This window comes from Halichoerus grypus, chromosome 6 (assembly GCF_964656455.1).
Source record: "Halichoerus grypus chromosome 6, mHalGry1.hap1.1, whole genome shotgun sequence".
NCBI classification, from domain to species: domain Eukaryota; kingdom Metazoa; phylum Chordata; class Mammalia; order Carnivora; family Phocidae; genus Halichoerus; species Halichoerus grypus.
The window spans coordinates 168,433,547-168,446,242 of NC_135717.1; the positions used below are offsets into that span (position 1 = coordinate 168,433,547).

The 12,696-nt window shown below is 49.8% G+C and overlaps 1 protein-coding gene across 7 annotated transcripts in view; it reads right to left on the minus strand.

The window, feature by feature from the left end:
- ELFN2 (extracellular leucine rich repeat and fibronectin type III domain containing 2) overlaps window positions 1-12,679 on the minus strand; it is a 92,181-nt gene extending 79,502 nt beyond the window's left edge. For 4 of the 7 annotated variants that reach the window (XM_078076580.1, XM_078076572.1, XM_078076579.1 and 1 more), the window contains exon 1: window positions 3,221-12,679. The gene's annotated coding sequence lies outside the window, so the exon portion shown is untranslated. Of the gene's footprint in view, window positions 1-6; window positions 1,356-3,220 lie in introns of those variants that run through there. The other 3 variants (XM_078076584.1, XM_078076575.1, XM_078076574.1) reach the window with 2 other exon arrangements.
- Window positions 12,680-12,696: the final 17 nt, after the last annotated feature.

Sequence of the window (12,696 nt, forward strand, 5' to 3'; positions counted from 1 at the left end):
CCTGACCTGGAGCAGGCCCCGCAGCCCGGCGTCCGGGGTGCTCCGTGCGGATCACTGCAGCTAGAGCTCGTCACACAAGTGCTGCCGAGCCGGCGGAGCGCTGACCTGGACAGCAAGCCTGTTGTAGAGATAAAGCAGAAGCCGGAATATTTACAAATCACAAAGAGCAAACAAACCAACGGAACACTAGCGAGGTGCGGTAAAACTCTCCTCTGAGCTTGTCCTCCTCCGTCTTTGCCACGTGAAATGGGGTAGTTGGCAAGATGCTCCCCAGGGAAACTAAGGTTTGTGATTCTCCTGCAAGAAGGGGCACTGCTGGGGTGCCTGGGTGGCTCCGTCGTTTACGCATCTGCCTTCCACTCGGGTCATAATCCCAGGGTCCTGGGATCGAGCCCCGCATCCAGCTCCTTGCTCAGTGGCGAGCCTGCTTCTCCCTCTGCTGCTCCCCCTGCTTGTGCTCTCTCTCTCTCTCTGAGTCAAATAAATAAATAAAATCTTAAAAAAAAAAAAAAAGAAGGGGCACCGTTCAGCCACGCTCTGACCACCCTACACCGCTGTCCTACAGTGCATGGCACAGCGGCTGGGGACTCAGCAAGGGCACCAGACAGCCGGGGTTCAAATCCCTGCTCCACGAACTGTGGCCCTCCTTGTGCCTTAGTTTCTTCATCTGTAAAATGGGCACCATCAGGTGAGGATTCCAGAGGCCGACCTGGGAAGAGCTTGCAGTGGTGCTTAGTACGCACACAGGAGGGGCTGTTGATTTTCAGCCACGGTCGTCATGTTCGTGCTGAGAACTTTCTTTCTTTAGGCATGTGTGTTACAGGAAACTGAATTTACTCCCCAGTTCTGGAACATTTCATCCCCTGACTTCACACTCACTGCTCTTATTAGAATTAACCCTATGCTATGAAGAGCCTCCTGGCACAGGGGTGCAACCCGACGCTTTTCCTCTTGCTTCGGTTTATGCAAGGAAAAATAAGTGTGATTACAGGTGAGTCATTTGTCAAACACAAGGTCAGAAATCTCAATTTGTCCATGGCAGCGCCAGGAAGGCAGCGCCGGGGAGCTCCCCACATCCCAAACTATCTCCCCTCCGACACTGACTGAAATCCCACCATTAGAGCCAGAGAGGCCCTAGGAGGAGAAGCAATTTAGGAGCATAGCATCTTGGAGTAGATGGGAGTAAATGCACGTATCCAGGTCAGCAGCGGGGAGTGAATCTCAGCAGGGAAAGGGAGGGAAACGCCACAGGCAAATTTTTGGATCTTCTCAGGGCAGTTGAGAAACCTGCAGCTGCTAAAGGCTGTGAGCTCAGTCTCACCCGCCTACACACACACACACACACACACACACGCACACGCACATGCACACACACGCACCACACACGCATGCACATGCACACACATGCGCACACGCACGCACACACGCACACACATGCACACGCATATGCACACATGCACATGCACGCGCGCGCACACACACATGCGCACACGCACGCGCGCGCACCACACACCAGTAATCGCTTTACCCCAGCAGTCGGGGCTTAAGCGGCTATGTAGGCTAGCCCGCCCCCCCCAGCTGCACCAGCCACCTCTGTCCCAGGGCGGGGTTCCCAGAGGCTCAGCAAGGAGACTCTTCAGGGCTGGAAGCTGAATTCATCAGAGCCCGCAGTTACCAGTGGTAACACACAACCGCCCTCCCTCTCTCCCTCCCTTCCCCCCCACACACACACATGCACAGACACACAGTCGTAGGCAACATACTAAACACGGACACACACTGAACTGTCCTCCCAAAGGTATGACAAGTCCGGAGAAGCCACACGGAATCATCCTGTCTTGGAGAAAGCTATAGCCCTGCGCTCCCAGAAACAAGGGAGCGGCACAGAGAGGACACTCACACCAGGTCCTTCCCCACCACCGGGGTCTCTCTGCCCCCACCCCGAGCCCCCCATTCCTGCCCCTAGCCAGGCACTCTGCCCGCCCCCCGAGGCTCTCAGCTCCCCTCCTCCACAGGAGCCCCCACGTCTTCCCCCCAGGAGCCTAGCCCAATCAGGGTCCTTTTCTCTGCCCCCCCATCCCCTTTCCCAGCACTCCGGGCCCCCCAGGAAACTTCTCACCCTCCTGTACTTCCCCCATTAATGTCCCTCCTAGCCCTGGAACTATAAGAACCCAGGAACAGGGACCACGTCTGCCATTGTCCCCACAGCCCGCACCACAGGGCTGCACACCGAGGGGCAGGGCGGCAGCCTTCCCCTCCCCTTGCCGAGGGTGCACCCTTCACCTCCCCTCCTTGGGGAGCCGCTGGAGGCTCTTCTCATTTTCCAGTGAGCACATGAAAACAGAGATTAGAGCAATTAGAGAAAAGTCATCAGAGGGCAAGGCAGGAGCCACCACCGCACCTAATTACCAGCTCCAGCAAGGCATGGTGAAGCACAGACTCACTCACACAGATGACAGATTTGCACAAATTCCACAGCAGGGAGGGGCAGGACGGGGGAGCCAAGTTCCATTTTAGCTTCTCTTGTTTTTGTTTCAACCTGCTCTCTGCTGTTTGCGTCCGCCTTCTCCTCAATGCACTCAAGAGAGGCAGACGGGTCGGAAATGATTTCAGTCCCACTCTATAGAAGGGAAAACTGTGGCCCAGGGGACTGGGGAAGAACGGTTTCAGAGGGCCCAGTCCACAGGACCAGTGTTCCTGGCTGAAGTTGGGGACGAGGGCGGCCCCCGCCCCCAGGTGAGGTCCCCGTTGGCCTTCCATCCTGTTTTCTGCTCTTCTCCTCTCCCTGAAAATAATCAGCAAAGGACTGAGGTACACAGGCGTGCTGTCTGGTGCTCATGGTGGGCTCGGATCTGCACGTGGGGCGACCTTGCCCTTCACCAAATGGCAGAATTATTTCCCTGATGCCTGCTGTCGCCAGTTGGTCATCTTCTGCTGAGCCTGGTAGATATGCTGCGTACTGAGGGGAGGTTTTCTCAGAATCCGAGTGCAGCGGGTCCATTGTCATGTCCCTTCTCCGATGAGGCTCTTCCCAAGCCTGGCCTGGTCCCCCACAGCAGCTCCCCAGGCATCCTCACCTTCCTGCCCTGCCCACCTTGCCCTGAGCCTGCCGGGGGCAAGAAGCCAGCAGTGGCGCAGGAGTGCCCCCTGGTGGTGACAGTCTGCCCTGCCCACGGGGACCCCACCCAGGGGTGTAGCGAGCCCCACTCCACACACACACCTCCAGGACTGCCTGTCTGGGCGAAGGGAAGAGTGGGCATCTGTGGAAGAAGCACAAAGTCCTGAGGCCTGAAGACGTTGAGAATGACTTCGTTCCTGTTCCAGCAGCAGGGAGCATGGAGGCTCCTGGGTGACGGGTGGACACCAGGCATAGCCCAGCAAGAGGGCAGGAAGGATGCCCAGTATCGCGCAGGGCCCATCACAGGAGCTCAGGAAATGTGGGACAGATGAATAAAAGAATGAGTGAATGTCTGAATAAATGAATTCATGATTTCCTAAAAGTGGTGTGAATATCATTGGCAATACGTAAGGTTCTTTTTAGATAATATTAACTTGTTTAAAAATAATATACTCATTTTTTAAGATTTATTTATTTATTTTAGAGAGAGATTATGAGTGGGAGGGACAGAGGGAGAGAGAGAGAGAATCTCAACTAGACTCTGCGCTGAGTGCAGAGCCCGATCCAGGGCTTGATCCCACCACCCTGACATCATGACCTGAGCTGAAACCAGGAGTCGGATGCTTAACCGACTGCGCCACCCAGGTGCTCCTGATATACTTATTTTTATGTGTGTTACTTAAAATACACCTGGCCCATCCAATTGATTATATAAAATGTCTTTTTAAAATAAATGTCTTGAGGCGCCTGGGTGGCACAGTCAGTTAAACATCCAACACTTGGTTTCAGCTAAGGTTTGATCTCGGTGCTGTGAGATCGAGCCCCATGTCGGGCTCCACACTCTGCATGGAGTTACTTGGGATTCTCTCTCCCTCTCCCTCTGCTTCTCTCTCTCTCTCTCTCAAATAAATAAATCTTTAAAAAAATAAAATAAAAATAAATAAAATAAATGTCTTTAGGTACAAAGGAGTCAATGTAAGGAAAAACAGAGGGTAAATAACATGTGGGTATCCTCAGGACCTAGCAAAGAGGGTGTGTGATAAATGCTAGTGTACTAAACGAATGAGTGAAGAGATGGTCAGGCAGACTGTGGATGGTCTTTAGACAGCAGTAGGTCCCAAACGTGGCTGTATGTTGGAATCACCTGGGGAGCTTTAAAAAACATCTCTGGGCAGGTATGTGTCCCTGACTGTCCGGGGCTGAGGAGGAAGCCCCTGTGTCCTGGACACTCAATTTGGGCACCGAATAAGGAGCAGCCTGTGAAACTACCATCATCGGAGGAAGTGAGCCATGCTTGGTGCCCTGGGATCCCCACGCTGGGTGAATGGCTGAACTGAATGAACCTGAAGATACGCAGGGAAAGAGAAGTGAGCTTATATTTACGTAAACTACTTCAAAGTAACACAAGGTATAAAGTTGATGTGCATTTACTCTGATTTTAACATATTGGTTAAATATTTCCCATTTATCCACGCTGCATATCACGTTTTATTTACCACATGTCTTTACTATCAGTTAATATAAGTATTACATTAATTGCTGCTCAGAACATATAGGATTTTCTGTCCGGAGTTTATTTACAAGTTAGTTCTTCATGTATTGGAACTTTCTCCCCTTAAAACAATTTTCCCTTATTGAAAACTGTGACTAGTTACTTATGAACATGTATTAACATAAAGTGGTTAATATAGTTATAATTTGTTTATCTGTTTTAATTGGATCCTGGTTTGCTCCTAACAATTTTCAGTTACTTTCTCGCATAGAAGTTGAAGGAGCAAGTGGTTTGGTGTGGGCTTTGTAAAGAGGTTCTGTTTGCTTCTAAATCTGCACATAGTCTAGAAAGTGCAGGTTGAGTTAATATCTGATGTGAGTTGTTATCTTGTTAGATACTATTAATAAGAGAAGAGAACTTCCAGTTGTGAATTTTCATGGCTATACCTCTGGGAGAGAATTGATAGAAATAAATTCTGTATTATTTACAAAGATTGGCATACGCATTGAGGTTTTTGAGTCTGATTTTTTATATCAGTTTAATGGTATTCAGATAGTGGCTTTTTTTTTTTTTAACTTTGAACGGATCTGTAAAATATAAAATGCGAATAGATTTGTCATAGCCCAGGGTCAAAAATTAGTCCTGTTGATGGCGAGTTATTTGATATTAATTCCATTTCATGAACAAATGCAATTAAGTTGCAAATCCCTTAACAGAGTGGAGCGTTGGGCCAATGTTTTAATCGGTATTAGGAAATGTCAGATTAGCATCCCCAAGGAAGAAGAAATCTTTGGCACAATGCCGAAAACATATGTGTTAGTTTTAAAGCTGCGCCTTGTTCTCCTACATGGGTTACAGGGAATATAAATCAGTACATCCTCTCTCAAGGGCAATTGGAGAGTATCCACCTAAATGATAAATGCACCTTCTCTCTAATTCACCAGTCCTACTGCTGGGAAATTATCCTCCAAAATACTCAGCACATGAGCATAATAACATATGTACAAGAAAATTCATTGTAGCATTTTTTTTTTGAAGAACAGGTGACTGGAAACAACCTGAATATCCATCAGTAGAGGATGGATTAATAAAACACCGGAGAGCTAGTCTTTGAAACACTACATGGCTGTAAAAAAAGAATGAGGACCCATCAGCAACAGAAAATAACCTGATTAAAAACAGGGCAAAGAACTTGAGAAGATATTTCTTCAAAGAGGATGTACAAATGGCCAATAAGCAGGTGAGAAGATGCTCAGCATCACTAACCATTAGGGAAAAGGAGATCAAAACCACAATGAGCTACCACCTCACATCCACTTGGAGGACTACTATTCTTTTAAAAGAAAGAAAGAAAAATAACAAGTGTGGGGAGGGTGTGGAGAAAATGAAACACTTGTGAACTGTTGGTGGGAATGTAAAATATGGCGCAGCTGCTGTGGAAACGGATGGCCGTTCCTCCAAAAGATTAAACATAGAATTACCATATGATCCAGCAATTCCACCCTGAGCATATTCCCAAAAGAACTGAAATCAGGGATGCAAACAGATATTTGTACACCTGCTGTGTTCACAGCAGCATTATTCACAAGAGCCAAAAGACAGAAGTGACCTGAGTGTCCATGGATGGATGAATGGATAAACAAAACGACGTGCACAGATGAGGGAATAGTCTGAAGCTGTAAAAAGGAAGAAAGTTCTGATGCATGCAGCATGGAGGAAACTTGAAAGCATTATACTTAAACATTAGGAGAAAGTTTTGCTGGGGCACCTGGGTGGCTCAGTGGTTAAGCATCAGTTTTCAGCTCAGGTCATGATCTCATTGATTTCAGGATCGAGCCCCACATCAGGCTCCCCCCTCAGCAGGGAGTCTGCTTGAGATTCTCTCTCTCTGCCCCTCCACCTGCTCGTGCTCTCTCTCTCTCCCTCTCTCTCTCTCAAATAAATAATCTTTTTAAAAAGTTTTGGTGATGGTTGCACAACATCATGAATATGATTAATGTCACTAAGTTGTTCATTTAAAATGGTTAATATGCCAAATTTTATGTTATATATGTTTTAACACAATTTTTAAAATTAATAATGTATTTTTTTAAAGGAGTATGGGGAATCTAACTCATCCTCTTTGATTAGGGGTCGGCCTTGGTTACTGGCTTCTAATGAAGTGATGCTCATCCCCTCCTAGGCCAGGTCAGAAGAGGCAATCCAGCTTCTACCTAGCTCCCCTGGCTGGGAGCCCTGAGCCAACATGTAAGAAGCCCAGCTACCCAGAAAAGTCATGCCAGAGAGACCTCCTAGAGATAGAGAACAATGACCACAATTTGAGTCTTCCTCACCCAGGTATCAGACCCATGAGAGAGCCTTCAGATGACCGTAGCCCCAGCTCAGAGTTGATACCCAGTGATACCCAGTGGAGCAGGGACAAACTGTCCCATGAATCCTATCCAAACTGCAGATTCGTGAGGAAAATAAGTGGTGTTCTGTTTTCAGCCACTAAGTTTTGGGGTAGTCTCTTAGCAGCAATGAGTAAATGGAACAGTAAACATATTACTTATGTATTCAAGTTTATTTCAATTTAATTTTAGAATAATCAGATACAAATAAAACAGATTTAGACCACATAAATCTCTTGCAAACCAACTGGTAAATTGGGTGTTTCCTCTCTCATGGTCTGTATCCTGCCTCTATAAAGTCATTAAAGGTGCAAAGATACTTTCACCTGAATACTGAACAAAGCTGGGGGTCAGTGGGCTGCAGACATAGCTGGCTGGGAACATACCCAGGCTCGGATCTTTACCCCAGAAGGCGAGGATATGGGTGGGAAAGACAAAGCTCACTGGGGGTACATAGCATGAAGGGACAGGTTTCCAACCCAGCAGGGCCAAATGAAAGATAAACCTGGCCAGCAGGTCCTTGAAATAAAATCCAGAATATGGGGGAGTGATATGAGTGATGTATATATCACACAAGATGGGGGCTTCTGAAGCTTGAGGTGGAAGTTACATGTCCAAAGCAAGAGAATTTCAGACCCGGACCACTGAGGGGCAAAAGGTTTATTAGTTGAACTTAGAAGAAGTTAAAAACAAAGGGATAATGTGTGGCCCCAAAGATCCTCCACTGTTTCCTCCCTGTGTGTGTCCCTCATCGCACCATCATGTTCTGGAACTGCTGCTTGCTTGTTCACCTGTTTGTTGTATCTCCCTGTCTTAGTCAGCATCCAGTAAGCACTGTAACAGCATCCCAAACCCAGGAGCTCAACCCAACACAAGTTTGTTTCTGGTTCTTCTGACAATTCAGTGCAGCCATTTGGTGGACAGACTTCCATGGGGAGATTCTGGGACCAGGGTTCTGCCCATCTCCATGCTCTACCCTCCCCTAATCCACAGTCCCCACCAGCCAGCCAGCGATGAGGACAGAGAGAGAGCCTCTCGTGGGGGGGGGGAGCGGGTTACAAGCAGAGCACAACCATCAGTCAGAATTCAGCCACATGGCCGCCCTCACTGCAAGGGAGGCTGAAAGTGGAGTCCAGCTGAGGGCCAGCAAGAAGAGAGGAAGTGCCACCGCTGCCCTCCACTCCCAGGATAAGATCCTTGGGTGCCAGCTCTCAACCACCTGGTTCATGGTATCATGCCTGGCATAAATTTGGAGTCTGTGAGCAAATTAGTGGTGCTCGAGCTATGTCGTGGGCACTGGGCTGGGTGCCCTGTGCCCAAATGCCCTGGAATGAGTTGGGGGATGTCATCACTCCCGTTTCTCAGATTAGGAAACTGAGGCTCTGGTAGCTGTGCAGCCTGCACAAGGCCATGCAGCTAGTCCGTGCCATGGTTAAGGTCTCAGAGCCAGGAAGCCTCTGCTCCGGAGACAGAGGCTGCAGGGAGGGTTCTGTCCGTGGTGCTGAACTCACCTCAGCCCCCACTTCGTCCTCTAACCCAGCGGCAATTCATAGCCTCCTGGGAAACCAAGGGAACATACAGACTCCCTAGCCCCTTATTTGGAGACTTGGATTCTGAGGATCTAAGATGGGGCCCTGGAATCCCTTTGTACCAAGCACCCAAGATTTTAATGCAGCCATCTTGGTACTGGCCTAAAATTGACTCATTCAACTAAATGGTCCTTGGTCTTCATGAAGGGCCTGCTATGTGTCCAGCACTGTGCTAGATCCTGGGAGGCACAGAAACGCATCTAGCAGAGCCTCTGCTCCGGGAGAAATTTACAAAGTCATTCGGGAGGAGATGTCGGGAGGCAAGGAGGAAAAGTACGCCCTCTGTGTTATGTGGACACCGTGCTGGGTACACCTTTATCCTGCAAGATGAGATAAGTGGGTACCTGAAAACAGTAGTACCCATAACCATAACCAGCATTTGTACCTTTCCTTAGGGTCTCCCTAGTCCTATCTGCAAGGCAGTGTGTCACCCATGCTGCTCCTTCTGATCTCCTCACAGCTCAAGACCCAGATCCATCAACTCACACATCATGTCTTCCTGATCTGTACTGCCCTGTAAGCCCCCCAGATTTTAGTCCTTCCTCCTTTCGCCCCATGGCTTTGTTTCATCATCGCTACAAGATACGCCATGTTTTCAATATGTCCGGACTGGGATTTGAGCTCCCTCTTGAGGCTAGGTCTTGCATCTGTGTAACCTCTCACACAGGGATGCCTCCCCCCACCCAGAGGAGGTGAGCAGTACATTCTTATTGGACGGATGACTAGGGGGAGTGGTAAGTGGGGGGGAGGAATGTGTCCAATGACTGTGCACAGGGAGAGTGCCACTGGGTTACAAAGCAGCTGGAACAAGTGCTCAGAACCAAAGGAATCAGGGTAGGTCTTGGGGAAACCAGGCAAGAGGCCAAATGTCACTCAGGCAGGGCCAGCTTCCGGTCAAGGTCTGCCTCTCCTTTCTCCAGCTGTTTGGGGAGAACAGGATGTGGAACCAGACTGCAGTGTCTGATGAGAACAGATGTTATCTGGGCCTGAATGTGGGGCATGGAGGAGGGGGTAGGGGAGGGAGAAAGAGACGGGGGAAGGCCACAGCCAACAAATGGAATATCCACAGACCCTCTTTATTTTACTTTTTATTATGGAAATGTTCAAACACACCCTAAAGTAAAGGGAATAGCGTAATGAATCCCCATGTGCCCATCACCCAGCTTCCACAACCACCCTTATTTTGCTATTCTTATTTCATTCCTCCCCTCAAGCTCCTTTTTAAAGAAAATTCCAGACATTATATCATTTCAGCCATAAATATTTCAGAATGTATCTCTTACATACGAGAACATTTCTTATTAAAAAGAACCCCAGGGGTGCCTGGCTGGCTCAGTCAGAAGAGCATGCAATTCTTGATCTCGGGGTCATGAGTTCCAGCCCCACCTTGGGTATAGACACATTATTAAATAAATAAATAAACTTTTAAAAAAAGAACCTCAATATCATTATCACACCTAAGAAAATTAACAATTTATTTTTTTTAAGATTTTAGTTATTTATTTGAGAGACACAGAGAGAGAGCATGAGCAGGGCAGAAGGAGAGGGCGAGGCAGACGCATAACCGACGGAGCCACCCAGGCGCCCCCAAATGAAAAATTTCTTAATACCATCTAATACAAAGTCCATGTTCAAATTTCCTCACTTTTCTCAACAATGACCTTTCTTGCCCGTTTATTCAAACCGGAGTCTAAACAAGGTCCATGCGTTGCATTTGGTTGCTATGCCTCTCAAATCTCCTATAATCTCTAACGGTCCTTCCTTCCTGCCTTGTGAATGCCGTCGTACTTGTTGAAGAAACCACGTCCTTCGTCCTGTAGAACGATCTCCCTGTTGACATGCTGGGCTGAACCCTCACAGTGTCATTGGACATGTTCCACTGTCCCCCCATTTCCTGGATACTGGTATTTAGATCTAGAAGTGTGGCCAGTGCAGGGCCAATTACTTGGGCAAGCAGACTTCCTGGGTGGTGCCGTGTCCTTCCTATTGCATTCCATCAAGAGCACTGAAGGTCAGGTTTTCCCTTTTGGGGTGATACTAAAAATGATCAGTGTCCCCAGGCTGATTACCCACCTGGGTGAAACCAGCTGGGCATCCACCAGGGGAAACAAGGAGGCCAGTGTACCCACCACCAGTGAGCAAGGAGGCGGCTGTGGGGACACAGGTGAGGCGGACAGTGGTCCAGACCCAGTGGAGTGGAGGGGATGGCCAGTCCAGCCCTTTTAACAGCAGAGAGAGACCAGGGAGCTGTGGTTTATTGGACAAGTAGTACGGTGCCAAGAGCTTCCTGTGCAGCATCTCAAAACTGCACAGCGCACAACATAGAAGTCACTGTGTCTATTTTACTGGTGGGGCCGGTGAATGGTGAAGTAACCTGCCCAAGAGCATAGAGCCAGACTGGAAAGGAGAGTAGGGCTCTCCCGACCGTCCAGAGTCGTCCCACACTGAGGTGACCACTGCAGAGCCAGGTGGCCTCAAGCCTCGGTTCTGGCACTTCTAAGCCCTGTGACCTGGACCATGGGCCTTCTCCCTCTCTGTGCCTCAGTCTCCTAATCTATCAAATGGGAATAATACCTGCCCAAGGGGCACCTGAAGACCAGTACAGGGTGGTCCAACCTTGTCCCTCCCCCCCATGGCCGGCCCTGTCTGTGGGGCCCACGTGGGTCACATCAGTCCACAGAGCAGGCAGCTTTCTACTCTCCCATACAGACCCACAAAGGGTTAAATCCAGACACCCCCCCCCCTTCCTCCATCCCAATTCTGATCCTTGCTGACTCTGCTCCCCCTCCCTACCACAGCTATTCTGGGACAATGGAGGCAGCAGATGGCCCGAGTCCTGTTCCCTCCACCCGACCCCCAGGATCTGGGAACAACCCGCAAATCTCCTGCTGTTGCTTCTAAAAGCAGGCCGGCCGGCAGCCTTCCGGATACAGGGTGGAGAGGACAACAGCTGTGGAGCACACCAGTCCATCCCCCACCCGGGCTGCAGGGCCAGGGCCACCCCTACTCCGTTCATGGCCCACAAACCCAGCATCAGCTTAGCCCAGAAAGAAAGGAGGCTTTGCAAGAGCCCAAGCAGCCCGACTCTGCACTTGACCTGCTGTGTGACCACAAGCACATGGTGGTCCCTCTCTGGGCCTCAAGCCCCTCTGTGGAAAACCAGGGCTGAGGCTCTGGGGCTCTGTGGTTCCAGCTGCACCAGACAGAGTTGCATGAGGGACAAGGTGGGGTATCATTAGCTGGGGTATCCAAGGGCCGGAGGGGGTGCGCTCAAGGAGCCCCCAGCCTTGGCTGCCTGGCTTAGGGCCCCTCTATCCCTCGGGATCTCTCCTCTGTCCTCCCTCCTACCCCCAGCCCAGAGCCCCATGGTGGCCCCAACTTCCCACATCACTGGGAAGATGCAAGGGGAGAAGAGGCATCCCATCCCTAAGCCTCCCCAACCTCGGCACCAGCATTCCTGAACTTCTACCATGACTGTTTTCATTCATTCAGGCAGCCTCTTTGGGACCTGCGATCCTAAGCATGTTTGCATTGATTCATCTCCTACCGCGGCTGTCAAGCTGTCGCTTTCTCTGACACACCAGAGGCTGACTCCCTCACCTGTGTCTCCACTCTGCCTCTCCCAATTCTCTGGCTACCCCAACCCAGGCTCCAAGGGCAGAGAAGAGGAGTAGCTCCCGGCCCACTAGCACCGCATGGCGCACACCCAGTCACACGTGGATACATTGCACACACACGTGTGTGACATGAGCACCAACACACACATCCACCACACGTGTGTCCTTATGCACAGACCTGTGTAGAAAGGGGACACACCACACCACACAGCCACGCACACCCTCACACACCCCGGGTCACCATGACTCAAGCCCACGCTGGAAGACTCACTGCTCACGGAACCGTTCTTTCTCCGTGCCAGACTGTGCCGAGCCCTTCACGAACACTCTATCATTTCACCCAGATATCAAGCCACAGAGAAGGGGTTCCTTCCCTCCTCTATAAAATGGGCAAACAGGCCAGAGAGACGGAGTGGATGCTTCAAGGTCACGCATACAGCCAGCAAAGGCAGAGCAGGGACATCTAGCTCAGGACCCAAATCCACACCAC